Source organism: Leopardus geoffroyi, chromosome C1, assembly GCF_018350155.1.
Source record: "Leopardus geoffroyi isolate Oge1 chromosome C1, O.geoffroyi_Oge1_pat1.0, whole genome shotgun sequence".
Lineage (NCBI taxonomy): Eukaryota > Metazoa > Chordata > Mammalia > Carnivora > Felidae > Leopardus > Leopardus geoffroyi.
The window spans coordinates 37097492-37111321 of record NC_059328.1 but is presented as its reverse complement, the minus strand read 5'-3'; the positions used below and the strand labels follow the sequence as shown (position 1 = coordinate 37111321).

Sequence of the window (13830 nt, the reverse complement as noted above, 5' to 3'; positions counted from 1 at the left end):
AGGAGAGGTATAAATGCCCACCCCCAGTCATTTGATTTAGCATTGATTCAGCATCCATTAATATTTTTTGAGCACCTATTGTATGCCAAGCACAGTTCTAGGAAAACTGGGGAATACAACAGACAAGATAAATAAGGCCCCTGTTTTCATGGAGCTTATCTCCTTGTGGAGAAGACAAATGAATAAACCAGTAAGATTATTTCAAATACTGGTAGTGCTATGAAAATTAAAAAAAAAATAGTGTGCTAGAATGTGGAGTGGAGGCAGTAACTTAGTGGTCAGGAGAGCCCACTCAGCAGAGGTGGTAGTTGATACATGAGTTGAGGATAAGTCCCAGGTAGAGAGAACAGCAAGTGCTGAGGACTTGAAGCAGGGTCAAGCTAAGCATGAGTGTTTCTGGGTGCAGTATATAGGTTCATTCCCTTGAGGAGCTCACAGTTCAGCAAGTGAGACACTGACATGAACAACTATAAGGCCAGTGCCATCTCAGAAGAGGGGCAAGGAAGGCTAAAGAACACTGCTGGGTACTGTGGGGATGCACATCTTGCCAGATCATGGCACCCACCATGAAGCACTTAGGCTTGTAATAGAGAATAAGAGGTAGACGATATCAAGGTCTCAAAGAATATGTGCTCCATACAGAGAGGCCCGATGAGTTCAGAGCTGACCTCACAATATATACACGTTAGCAGTAACCACTAGCATAGATGACTGGAGGCTCACCACATGCCAGGCGCTGTGTAAGCCCTTTGCATGGATTATCTCAATCCTCACAACCCTGTGAGGACAGCAGGAACCTGCTAGTTGGTGAGATGCTCTGCTGCCCTCTACACCAACCCTGTCCTCCCCTACTTCCAGCTCAGATAAGATGGCAGCCTCCCAGTTACCCCTAACCCCAGCTCCAGCAGCCAGCTCAGGCCCTGGGAAGTCATGGGTGGCTCTTGAATCAGCCCTTGCTCTGAGACACAGGTATGCCAATCTTCCTGCTGTCAACTAAAGAACAAAATGCGTGTGTTAAACATTTCTGATTTCTCCAAACTTTATTTCAAAAGGCTTCGTGTTCTAAGGAGAACTTGCTTTGTGCTGCATGGAACACTCTGGTCTTGGCAATTCTAATGTGGCACGGTGGTGGCAGCATTTTTGTCCCTGTTCTGCTGAAGGAGAGGCTCAGGGCACAGAAAGGGAAGAGGTGGCTTAAAGGTTATTGTCTGCATCAGGAGCCAAGCCAGGAATAGAAAGTGACTGTCCAGGCCCCAGACTTAATGGTGTCGTTGGTAACGTCCACTGAGCAGGCTCATATCCCTCACATTCACAGGGCTACCTCTGAACTCTCTGGACCTCAGGAACTAGAAGGGCTGCAAGAAAAATTGGTTTGAAGCATTATGAATCCTCCCGGGCTCCCTAGAGCTTTCAGAACCAAGGCCCTTTGGATCAGCTCACAGGACACAGGAGCTTCAGGATCTGGTCAACTTCTCCAGGCTCATCTTGTGCTAGACCCCCACCCACTGCCTTAGCTCCAGACATTCTGGATGACCAGCAGTTCCTTGAATAGACTGTGCTCTTCTTACCACTGTTCTGGTCTTTTTAGATACTTTTGCCTGCCTCAACTGCCCATTTCCCCTTCATCAAGTTAATTCGTCTATGTCTTTCAAAACTCCACTTAAGCATCCAGAGCCTTCCCTGACATCTGCCCCACTCCCTGCTGCCCATCATGTGCTCCTCTGTGACTCCCCGGCATTTTGTACTCCACATTTACAAGGCTGTCTCTCCCATAGACTGGATGCTTTTCGGAGACAGGGATCACATCTTATTGGACATTATCTTCCCATGAAGCCTAGCACAGAGAGAGAAAATACCCAGCGAATGTTGAATAAATTCCTCTTGGATGACTGCTCAGCTCAGACCACCTGTGTCTATAAACATCCCTCGCACAATGAGATCTAGCCCTGGCAAACACACTGTGATTATGTCCCAGCCCCAGGCAGCGGGCATTTTGCTTGCTCTTATTATGGAGGCTGCACATAGAAAACAAAACCATGGGGCCATCAGAAGAGGCAACCAGCTTCAGGGTATGTAAGCAGGAAGAACTGAGAGACAATGTCCAAACTTTTGGAGCAAGACAACTATTTTAAGGTACCAGCACAGCATGTTCAAGCTCCTGTCTTGGCTTACCAAATTTTATTTATTTATTTTTAATGTTTTTATTTATTTTTGAGACAGAGAGAAACAGAGCATGAGCAGGGGAGGGGCAGAGAGAGGGGGAGACACAGAATCTGAAGCAGGCTCCAGGCTCTGAGTTGTCAGCACAGAGCCCGATGCGGGGCTTGAACTCACAGAGTGTGAGATCATGACCTGAGCTGAAGTCGGATGCTTAACCAACTGAGCCACCCAGGCGCCCCAAGGCTTACCAAATTTTAACATTAAAAACAATCTTAGGGGCGCCTGGGTGGCTTGGTCAATTAAACGTCCGACTTCGGCTCAGGTCATGATCTCGCGGTCTGTGAGTTAGAGCCCCGCGTCGGGCTCTGTGCTGACAGCTCAGAGCCTGGAGCCCGTTTCAGATTCTGTGTCTCCCTCTCTCTCTGCCCCTCCCCTGTTCATGCTCTGTCTCTCTCTGTCCCAAAAATAAATAAATGTTAAAAAAATTTTTTTTAAATAAAAAATAAAAAATAAATAAAAACAATCTTAGCCAGGGTACCTTGGTGGCTCAGTCAGTTAAGCTCCCAACATTTGGTTTCCACTCAGGTCATGATCTTAGGTTTGTGGGATTGAGTCCCACGTCGGGCTCTATGCTGACAGCACAGAGCCTGCTTGGGATTCCCTCTCCCCTCTCTCTCTGCCCCTCCCCTGCTCACTCTCTCTCTCTCAAAATAAACATAAAAATAAATAAATAAAAGGATCTTAGGGGTGCCAGGATGGCTCATTCAGTTGAGCATGTGACTTTTGATATTGGCTCAGGTCATGATTTCAAGGTTTGTGGGATCAAGCCCCACATCAGGCTCTGGACTGAGAGCATGGAGTCTGCTTGGGATTCTGCCTCTCCCTCTCTCTCCCTCTCTCTCTCAAAATAAAAAAAGGAAAGAAATTAATTAGAAGGATCTTAGAGGAGCACCTTGGTGACTCAGTTGGTTAAGCATCTGCCTCATGCTCTCAGCTCAGGTCTTGATCTCAGGGTTGTGAGCTCAAGCCCTGCATTGGCCTTCAGGCTGGGCATGGAGCCTAAGATAGATAGATAATTGGTAGACAGATGAGAGAGAGTGAGAGAGAGAGAGAGAGGATCTTAGAGACTGTCCAGTTGCTAGTTTTCAACTGTGCTTCAGGAAATGCCAACAGTTCCTTAGAGGTGGGAACCCTGGGAGCCTGGTCCTTACCCCAAACTCAACCTGAGAAGCAGTGTTGTATTTACTGGACTTCGCCTAAGCTGTCATTTGAGGAAACAGTTCCCAAGAAAGGCTGAAAAACCATGGTCTAGTTTAACCTCCCGCCATGACGGCAACTCTCTACAGCATCTCCTAGCCACTGGGCAACTGTTTGAAAACTTCCAGGGTCTGGGAGCTGTCCACCCTGCTAGCTGACGTGAGCCCTGCTGAAACAGCTCTGAGTGATGGTAAGTTCTTCCCCAACCAGCACTGAGACCTAGCCACCTCTCACTCCTGTCATCTTGCTGGGCTTCTTTCTGCCCACCATAGCTGAGCCTCCCAGCAAACTCTGTTCACTTTTCTACCTCACAGCCTCTCCTGCTGGGGTATGAAAACAGCTCTCAAGTTGCCTGGCAGCCTCTGCTGCAGATTAAGCTGCCTTCTGTCTTTCCTGAGATGACTGAAAACCCTAGCCCCTGCTTATGGAAAGACTGCCTCACCACTGGGGCCTGGAGCTGAGCCTAAGGTCACCTACTGGGATGACCAGAGTGGATTTAGGGTGACGGTCCTTCAGGAGTTGTCATGGCCCACCTGGCAGTCATCTCCTCACACTGCCACTCACTGAGGTCACCTTAGTAACCCCTCCACCTTGCCCTTTTCTCACTCACGTCCCCACTCCCACCCTCGACTATCTCCCCACAATCAGCTGTCAAACATGGCTCTTCCTACCTGGAACTCTTGACTTCGAGGCTTCGACACGTATCCTGATTTCATGTCACCTGGCTGGTTTCCATCACAGTGTTCCCATCACATCTTGACTTGAACCTTGACTCTTGCCCAGAAGCTGTCTCCCTCTCAACAGATGTGATACTCACTTTTCCTCAGTCTTCTACATCTGCCATGGCAGTTATCAGAGATAAGTGGTACCCCCTCAAGCATTTCATTTAACCACTGCCCCCCCCCCAAAAAAAAAAAACCCTTGCCTTGGTTTGAAACATCACTGTTGCATCATTTGGACCCTTGGGATCCACTGTGATCCCCAGATTACTTTTGCTAGTGTTGTTATTATGCCTACATTTATGATTTGGCATGAATCCCCACCTTACATTCTTATTTCTTCAACCCACATTTATTCTCCCAATTTGGCCTTCCTCTGTTCTGGTAGAAGTAGCTGACAGATCTAATATTTTTCAGGGAAAGGAAGGGAGCAGAGAGGTGTTTTGCTGAACCTCTCTTGGTACATGGCTCCCAGGAGACTCTGAGATGTTTGCTTCCATTACTTAAGTTTCTTCCATTTGATCTCTTTCAACAATACCATGAAGACAATGTTACTCCCATTTTACAAATGAGGATACTGGGGAGACAGCATCATAGATGTTAAGAATTAGGTGTAAATTAGAATCCCAGGTCTGCCTTTGGACAAGTTACCCAACTTCTCTGAGTCTTTGTATTCTCATCTGTAAATTAAAAAAAAAAAAAAAAAAAAAAGTCTTATCTCAAAAGAAAAGGATTAAATGAGATAGCATATGTAGAGTGTTTAGCTCTATGCTTCACACATAATAAAAGTGCAGCAAAATCATAGCTGCTAGATTAAATACTTCGTTTTTTCAAGGCAGACATCTCCACATGGAGGAGGTGGGATCTTCCACTTTTAGAACACAGATCTACTTCTAGAATATGGACCTACTTCTAAACACAAGTTTCTATTGTGCTATTTTTCCTGCACTATGTTTTCATTTCAAGAAATTCTTTTCTATGAATATAAAGAGACTTGAGCAATAGTTATCAGGTCAGAGAGCATGGCAGTAGGAATTTGGGGCTCTCAAGGCTGGATTCACAAACTGGCTGGTAGGAGCCAGGAGGGGAAGGCTGGGTTAAGCCCAGACCAGAGTATACAGGTTGGAATGAGCACTATTTATCTGTCCTGATGATCAGTGCCCATACCTAGGACAGGGGAGAGAGTGGTAGGGGCAGGCAAATAAATCCAGCACCTAGGAGCTGACATCTGGGTCAGGAGTCAGTTGACACTTGGAGTTTCAGGCCAAGGTGTGGGGCCTGCCTGATTATTTGTAGATGGCTTATCGGAGACCAAATTCTTCCAGATTATAGAACTCTGCTTACTGAGCTCATTAGATTGAACAGTGTGACAGCTTTAAGAGGCCTAAAGCGTATAATTTTCCCACCTGGTTGGGCATCAAAAACACCTAAAGAACTTGTCAAAGATGTTGATTCTTGGGCCTCACCACTAAAATATGGATTCTTTTGGTCTGAGGTGAGGCCTGGGAAACTATTTAAAAAATAAATCTCCAGGTAAGTTTACAGTTCAGCCTGGTTTGGGAACCCCTGCAATAAAGTAGTGATTATACACCTGAAAGAAAGGGCCCCAGACCAGGCAACATGACTTTCCCAATGTCATACGGGGTGTTGGTAGCAACATTCCTTCTATCTCTTTGTAGCAAATTTTCTCTGCACCTTGGTGCCAGGCAACCCAACTGTAACTATCTGAAAAACAATGGTTGGGCTTATTGTCTGCTTCTAGGAAAGATTTCTGTTCCTGATGTTACTCTCTCCTTGGAAGAGAGTTTCTGTTCCTTATGTTACTCTCTCCTTGGAAGAGTCTCACCTGGGGTGAGACTGGCTATTCCTAGCAAGTCCCAGGTAAGGACTTTGAAGGACAACAGAGGAAACAGAGGCCTTCCCAGACTCTTGGAGTCCAGATGGCTTCCTTGTATGATTTGAGAGCTGAGATTTCCCCAGCTTGTGACCCCTGGAGCCAAATACTGGATTATCTGTTGCACTGGATTATCTGTGCCTGGACCCTGCAGCTGCACAGAGAATTGTGTGTTGCCCGTGTAGGCTGAAGCTCTCTATCCATCCTGTGCATATTTGCTCTTGCCTGTGGTGAGGGAGCAGAGGGGGATGATGTATGGTAGCTGGGCAGGCATGGGGGATGGATGAGAACTCAGCTACAGAGCTTGCTGGGAGACTCACACCCCATTGGAGCTGGGATTGATTGGCTGGAACTTTCTCGCCCTTCTCAGTTTGTCTCAGAGCCAGCAGCCTGCACTGTGTCCTCTGGGCACCCCTGTGGAGAGGGAATTGCTTTCAAGGTCACGGAAGCTCTGGGTATCTCAGTGGTGGTCTACCATATACCTTCTTCCCAGAGGCAGAGACCCTCCACTCAAGTGACCCTCAGATAGCCTTCTTTTCCTGAACCCCTTCTCTCTGTATCTTGTCTCCTTTTTGCGTCTTTCTCTTTTTTCCCCTTCTACCTGCAGCTCACCTTAATGACTTTCTCTCCTGGGTGCTATATCTGTAGAATGTGTGGAATATGACCTGTGCTGGCAGATTTTGCAAGGGTCTCAAAAGAGTGAGTGAGAAATCTAAGATGGTGTCAAGGTTACTGAGGATGGTGGGCGAACTTAATGCTGTTAATACTCTAACATGGATCCAGGCACAAATGTCTGTGCTATCATCTACTTCCCCAGGAGACCGTTTTTAGAAAAGTGTCTAGCTCCCTTCCAAGCCAATTTGTTCTCTCCCTGATTTACCAGTGGGTCATATGAGGTAGCTCTTAAACAGTACATGTGCTAAACACTCATGTGTGGGACAGGGGGTAGACCCATGACTGGAGTTAGGAGGCTGGGTCCCAGCTCCACCATTTTCAGGCTGTGGCTCTTGGCCAAGTCATTTCGAAAACCTTTTGGAGCCATTGCTTGCCTCCCAGGTTTGTCACAGGACTCAAAAATGACCAGAGAGGTGAAAGCACTTTGTAAACCAAAAACTTCCTTACAACTGTCAGTTGCTGCTACAGGGTTCCAAGGAGAGAGTAACATAAGGAACAGCCCACTTTTCAGGGTTTACTGTCCAAAGGGGAAGACAATCTCCTGGGCTTCACCAGGAAGTCCTGAGAACTTTCTGCAAAGCACTAAGAACTTTCTGTGCCGAGGGCTCCCCCGTGAGGAGGATTGGTTCCAGGCAGCTGGTGTGATGAAAGAAGACTCCCTGGAAGAGGAGAGCGAACTCTTATCTCCCTTAGCCTGGGGCAAAGCTGCACTCCTTAAGCTGTTTCTTGAAAAAAAACCCTAAATGCAGCCCCGTGGGGAGCTGGGTAACAACTGTGGAAGTCACGGGCTGTACTTGCTGTGGAATTCAGACTCCACAGGGTGCAGTGTGAGTCCTAGAAGCAGGGCCCCACCCACTGCCTGGACAGCTGCTTTCTGGCTGGGAGGAGCAGTTTTCCCACCTCCAGGAAATGAAGCTAAGATGGGACCTAGTGGTCCTCCCAGAGAGAGCTGTAGGGCAGAGCGTGGGGTGTCATCCTAACGTGCCCACCGCCTTCTTCCCCCTGAGCATAACCTCTTTCTCTCTTGCCCACTCCTTCTTCTCTCTCTCTGGAGGGAAGGACAATTCACAGCCCTAGAAAGACAAACCTCTCTCCCTCCCAGGGTTGATGAGAGGAAGAAATGAGAAAATGCATCTCAAGCACAGGTATATAAAAAGCTCACTGAATGGCTTTTTTTGTCATTATTTATCTTTGGGCCCATCCCCTTCACTCCCTGTGCCTCATGTTTCCCATTTACTCTGAGGAAGTTAGACCAAGTGATGATAATCAAGGACTTTCCCCTTTAAGAGCAGATCTCTTTCGGTTGCATGTAATGATCTTCTGTAGCCTCAGGTTTTTGTTTTCCTTTTTGTTTTAAGTAAGCTCCGTGCCCAGAGTAAGGCTTGAACTCACACACCGGAAATCAAGAGTCCCATGCACTACTGACTGAACCAGCCAGGCACCTTAGTGTAGCCTCAGTTTTATGAGCTGTGAAATGGGACACCTGGACCGGGTAGAAAATCCTCACAAGACTGAGGCTTTTGTCAGCACCCACAAAGCAAGGGCAAATACAGCGTGTCTGCCAAATGCAGTGCCTGACATCCGATGAGTCCTCAGTAAATACTATGGAATGAATGAACAAATGAACAAATGAATGCAGTGGGTATACTGTTTTCACTCCACCATGCTGTCTCTGTAAGATGTTTACACTAATTTACTCCTATCATTACTAGAAGACAGCACCCCGGCCCTCTGGGAGGGCCTCCAGCTTGACTCTGCCCCACAGGGAGACAGTAAAACAGGGAACAGGAAGCGGTTGTCTTAGTCTGTCCAGGCTGCTGTAACAGAATGCCATAGACTGGTTGGCTTAAAAACAACAGAAAGTTATTTTTCACAGTTCTGGAGGCTGGGAAGCCCAAAGTCAAGGCATTCACAGCTTCAGAGTCTTGTGAGGACCTGCTTCCTAGATCACAGATGGCCATCTTTTTGCTGTGTCCTCACATGGGAGAAGAGGCAAGGGTATTCTCTGGGGTCTCTTTTGCAAGGACACTAATCTCATTCCTGAGGGACTCTACCCTCATATCGTCCTCACCTCCCAAAAGCCCCGCCTCCAAATACCATCACACTGGTGATTAGGTTTCAACATATGAATTTGACAGGGTGATATAAGCATTCAATCTGTAGCACAGGTTCTCAAACCTTAGTCTTCTGAATAAATATCCCTGGGTAGCTTGCTAAATAGCAGATTCCTGGACCCACCCCAGAGATACTGAAACAGAATCTCTATGAGAGAGGCCTAGAAATCTGCCCTTGTGTGGTTCCTTTTTAAAACTTATTGTTAATAAGTTTACTCAATTATTGTTAATAAGTAAATACTTATTATTTAAATAAGTAATAATTATTGTCTAATTTAATTATTAATAAGTTTACCTATTACTGTTTATAAGTTTCGGGGTGCCTGGCTAGCTCATTCAGTTGAGTAGTTGAGCGTCTGACTATGTTGGCTCAGGTCATGATCCCAAGGGGGATCCCCAAGGATCCCCAAGGGGGATCATCATCCCATGTGGGATGGAGCCCAGCATCAGGCTGCATGCTGGGCATAGAGTCTGCTTAAGAGTCTCTCTCTCTCCCTCTGCTCCTATCCCCTGACTCATGCACTCTCTTTCTCTCTCTAAAATAAAAAAAAAAATTTTTAAATATATTGCCATTAATAATTTTCAACTTACTGTTGAAATATTAAAATGTATACAAAAGTAGAGCCAATAGTATAACAAACCCCAAGTCCCTATGACTCAGCATAAAAAATTTTTAACACATGACAATCTGGTTTCGTATCTACCCTCACCTACTTTCCCTCCAAATCCTAGACATCAGATTGTTTCATCCTTACATTCTTTTGTTTATATTTCTTTTTTTTTTTTTCTTCAACGTTTATTTATTTTTGGGACAGAGAGAGACAGAGCATGAACGGGGGAGGGGCAGAGAGAGAGGGAGACACAGAATCGGAAGCAGGCTCCAGACTCTGAGCCATCAGCCCAGAGCCCGACGCGGGGCTCGAACTCACGGACCGCGAGATCGTGACCTGGCTGAAGTCGGACGCTTAACCGACTGCGCCACCCAGGCGCCCCTCTTTTGTTTATATTTCTAAAAGACAAGTACTTACTAAAAAAAAAATCCTAAAATAACAATAATTCCTTAATATTATCAAAAGTACAGTCATTCAAATTTCCTAATTATTTCATAAATATTTTTACAGTTGATTTGTTCAAATCAGGATCCAAAGATCCACAACTCGCAACTGATATGTCTTTTAGTCAGTGTTTAAAAAAATATTTTTTTAATAATCTTGGACTCACATGGAAGTTGCAAAAATGACACAGAGCTCCTGTGTACCCTTTCCCCAGCTTCCCTCAGTGCATATAGTAATGATCACAACCAGGAAACTGACATTTAAAACTACAAACTTTATTTGGATTTCACCAAATATACTCATTTTTCTTTTCTTTCTTTTTTCTTTTTTTTTTTCTTTTTTTGAGAGAGAGGAGGGGCAGAGGGAAAGAGAGAATCTTTTTTTTTTTTAATTTTTTTTTAACGTTTATTTATTTTTGAGACAGAGAGAGACAAAGCATGAACGGGGGAGGGTCACAGAGAGGGAGACACAGAATCTGAAACAGGCTCCAGGCTCTGAGCTGTCAGCCCGTGGGGCTCAAACTCACGGACCGCGAGATCATGACCTGGGCCGAAGTCGGCCGCTTAACCGACTGAGCCACCCAGGCGCCCCAAATCTTAAGCAGAGGCATAAGAGCATAGAGCCCATGCAGAGCTGGATGCAGGGCTTGAACTCATGAACTGTGAGGTCATAACCTGAAGCCAATATCAAGAGTCAGACACTTAACTGACTGAGACACCCAGACATCCCCAAATGCACTCATTTTTCATTTTTTTCTTTTGTATATAGTTCTGTGAAATTTTATAACATGTATAGGTTTGTGGAACCACAATCAAGACACAGACCTGTGACCCAGAGAAAGTCCCATATGCTATGTCTTTATAGTTACACTCTCCTCCCCACCTCTAACTCCTGTCAACCACTGATCTCTCTATCATGAGTAGAGTGGGACAGAACTTCCTATGCAGGCTTTGTAGTAAGCTCTATGGAAGGCTGAGCCTGGGACACTGGTGAACCTGCCCCTGCCCCGGCCCAACACACACACACACACACACACACACACACACACACATATATATATATATATATATATATATATATACTATCACCTCCCCTGGGAACTAACTGGGAACTAACCCAAGTGGTTGGAGGGTATGCACCTAGGGGAGGGGGCAATGCCCACCAGGGCCAAGTTGGGGGTCAGGCCAGAGGGCTGTGAAATTGTCCTAAGGCCCATATGCACACAACTATATCTCTCACTCCAAGGGTGGGTGGGGAGCCTGGAGGGAGGAGCACCTTGGAGCACAACCAGGCTGTGTGACTGGACAGTTCTGGGTGTTTCATACTGCCTGGGTCTCTGCCCCTGCATTCCAGGACCACAAGGACAAGTGCAAACCCTCTTCTACACAAAAGCCTGCCGGATGCTTGAAGGCAGCACCCCCCGCCCCAAAAGACTGGCCTTCTGCAGTTTACAAAGATTATTGCATCTGACTCTCGCAGCTCTCGTTTTGTTGTTTCTATTTTACAGAAAGGGAAATCGACTCAGAAAGAATAAATGCATTGTCCAAAGTCACACAGAATTTTAATGTAAATCCTTTTCTACCTTGTCTTCCCCTGTCACATTCCCTTGAACCTTGTCTTCCTCAAGCTAAAGGAAATCTAAGCTCAATTCCTCTTAACTGCCATGACAGTATCCTTCACTTTTTTCTCCAAGTGCCAGGATGGACGACTCAGGATGACAGAGCCTGCCTTCTGGGCAGGGAGGGGCAGAAGCTGAAATAGAAATTTTTCCTTTGGAGAATGAGGGGAAGGTGGGCCCCATCTGGCTATAGGCCAGATACCTGGTGGGGAGAGCTGGAGAGTACCATCACCCATTCTGGGGGGAGTGTGGAAATGAGGGGGTGTTTTCTATAGGAGGGGCTGTGGAGTCCCCAGGGAAAGGTCACTCTGTATCAGCAGAGTCACTGGGTACAGGCCTACAGGCCTATGGGGAGGGGGGGCAGGCAGGAGCAGGAAGTTGGTCCTGATAAGGGATTTGAAATGGTGTGGGTGGCACAAATGGGGGCACAAATGGGGAAGTAGACTTTTCCAGACACACACACAGAGGAGCAGAGACTTCCACAGATACACAGCAGGTACCCAGGTCTGGACACAACATGGCTGCCACTTGGAGCTCTCATAGAGGAGTCGTGTGCCCAGGCTGTGCAGTAGAAGAGGGTACATCCTCAACTAGGTCCTTGATGGCTCCCACCAAGCTTCAGAGACAGGGCCTTATTTGAGCCACAAACACTCAGGACACAGTGGGATGGACCAGTGTCTGTCCCATAGGGTTACAACATGCCATCAGAGAGGGTAGGAGCAACCCAAGGTCACACAGCTAATGTGTGTAAAGCCTCGACCTTGTTCTCCAAGGTCTGGGTCTGGAAGAACACAGTCTCTCTAGCCCAGACTGAGAGCCATAAGAAGGAGATACAGGTGTTTGAGGAACCTAGGTTATCTCTGGCTTCTCCCAACCCTTCCACCTGCCAGCCTGTCAGCTTCTATTGAGGCAGATGCCAGGGAGCCCTGTGGATGAGCTGGGAACTTTTGAAGTGCCTTCAGAATGGATCATTTATATTTCCCACAACATAAGATTCTGTGCTTTTCACTCTTTACCAGGCAAACTCCTGCCCATCCTATAAAACTCAGCTCAGAGGTACAACAAATAACCATGTAGAAAACCACAGAGGGAGTCACATCACATTCCAAAGAATCTTACAGACCATGATCTCCAACCACAATGCAATATAATTAGAAGTCAACAAGAAAAATATAAACCTCCCATAGGCTGAGAAACTAAAATCGTACTTCTAAATCATCCATGAGTTAAAGAGGAAATGACAATGAAATTTCAAAATATTTAGAACTGAATGATAAGGAAAGCACAAGCGGTTTCTATTTCCTTTGTGGAGTCACAGTCCCTGGGCCCCTGTGCCAAGCATTTAACTTCTATTGCCTCTCCAGCCACACTCTGCATCCTCCTCCCTCCAGCTTTAGGCCCTGGAAGGCCCACCTCAATGGGCTGTATAGAGGTTCCCTTGTCCAGGCTTTGGGTAGGATTTTCCCCCAGACCTTTGCACTATGATTGCTCTGAGCTGGGTATGTCCATCGAGCTTAGGCCACAGCTCCAGTCAGTAGCCCCTTCCTCATAGTTCCCACTTTTACCACTCCCTCCTAGCACCCCTACAGCTTGGGGGTGACAGCTTCAGCCTAGGGTAGAGAGCAAAGGGCTGCTCTTGCTAGCCCTTCAGTGATATGCCATCCCTGTGGTTTCCCTACACATTAACTACACCTCTAAATAGTGCCTCCTTTAAACTCTCCTTAAAGTGCCCAATTTGAGTGTTCCATGTGCTTCCTGCAGATAACCCCGCTCTTACAAAGGGCTTGCCATCAGTCCATAACCGTGTTCTCACTTCTGGATGACTGAGCTCTGGCCTTGTGTTAGCTCTGAGTGTTGGACCTACTGCTGACTTGTAAGCACCTGAGGTCAGCCACTGGGTCAGCTTCCTCACCTGATCCCAGGCTCTCAGTGCACAGTCGTGCTCAGTAAAGGTATTGATTAGGATATCAAACAAATGAAGGACTAGATTAGAATTCCTTCTGCATACGCTAGAGCATGTGATTGTTTGCTTATAGGGGATTTGGGGAAGAGTGAAGACTCAGACATCATATAAAAAAAAAAAAAGAACTTTAGACTGGGCAAAAATAAGTGCTTAACAAAAGAATGAATCCTCAGTTCTAGAAGCTGGGATTCTTAAGGATCCAGTCTGTTCTCATGCCATCAAGCAAGCAGAAGATCCAGACACAAGAGGAACCCAGTGATCTGTGCAATGGTAAATGCCTACCTCCTGCTGCCAGCTCCCCCTACCCCACACCTACTCATCTTCTGCACCCCTCCAGAGTGACTTCTGCAGCCCGTATCTCTGCCTTGGCCCTCC

General features: G+C 46.5%; 1 long non-coding RNA gene across 1 annotated transcript; it reads left to right on the top strand.

The window, feature by feature from the left end:
• The first annotated feature begins 676 nt into the window (after positions 1–676).
• On the top strand, positions 677–1896 carry LOC123597827. Its single transcript, XR_006712271.1, has 2 exons — positions 677–807; positions 1316–1896. It is a non-coding gene; the product is annotated as an uncharacterized LOC123597827 (long non-coding RNA).
• The last annotated feature ends 11934 nt before the right edge of the window (positions 1897–13830 follow it).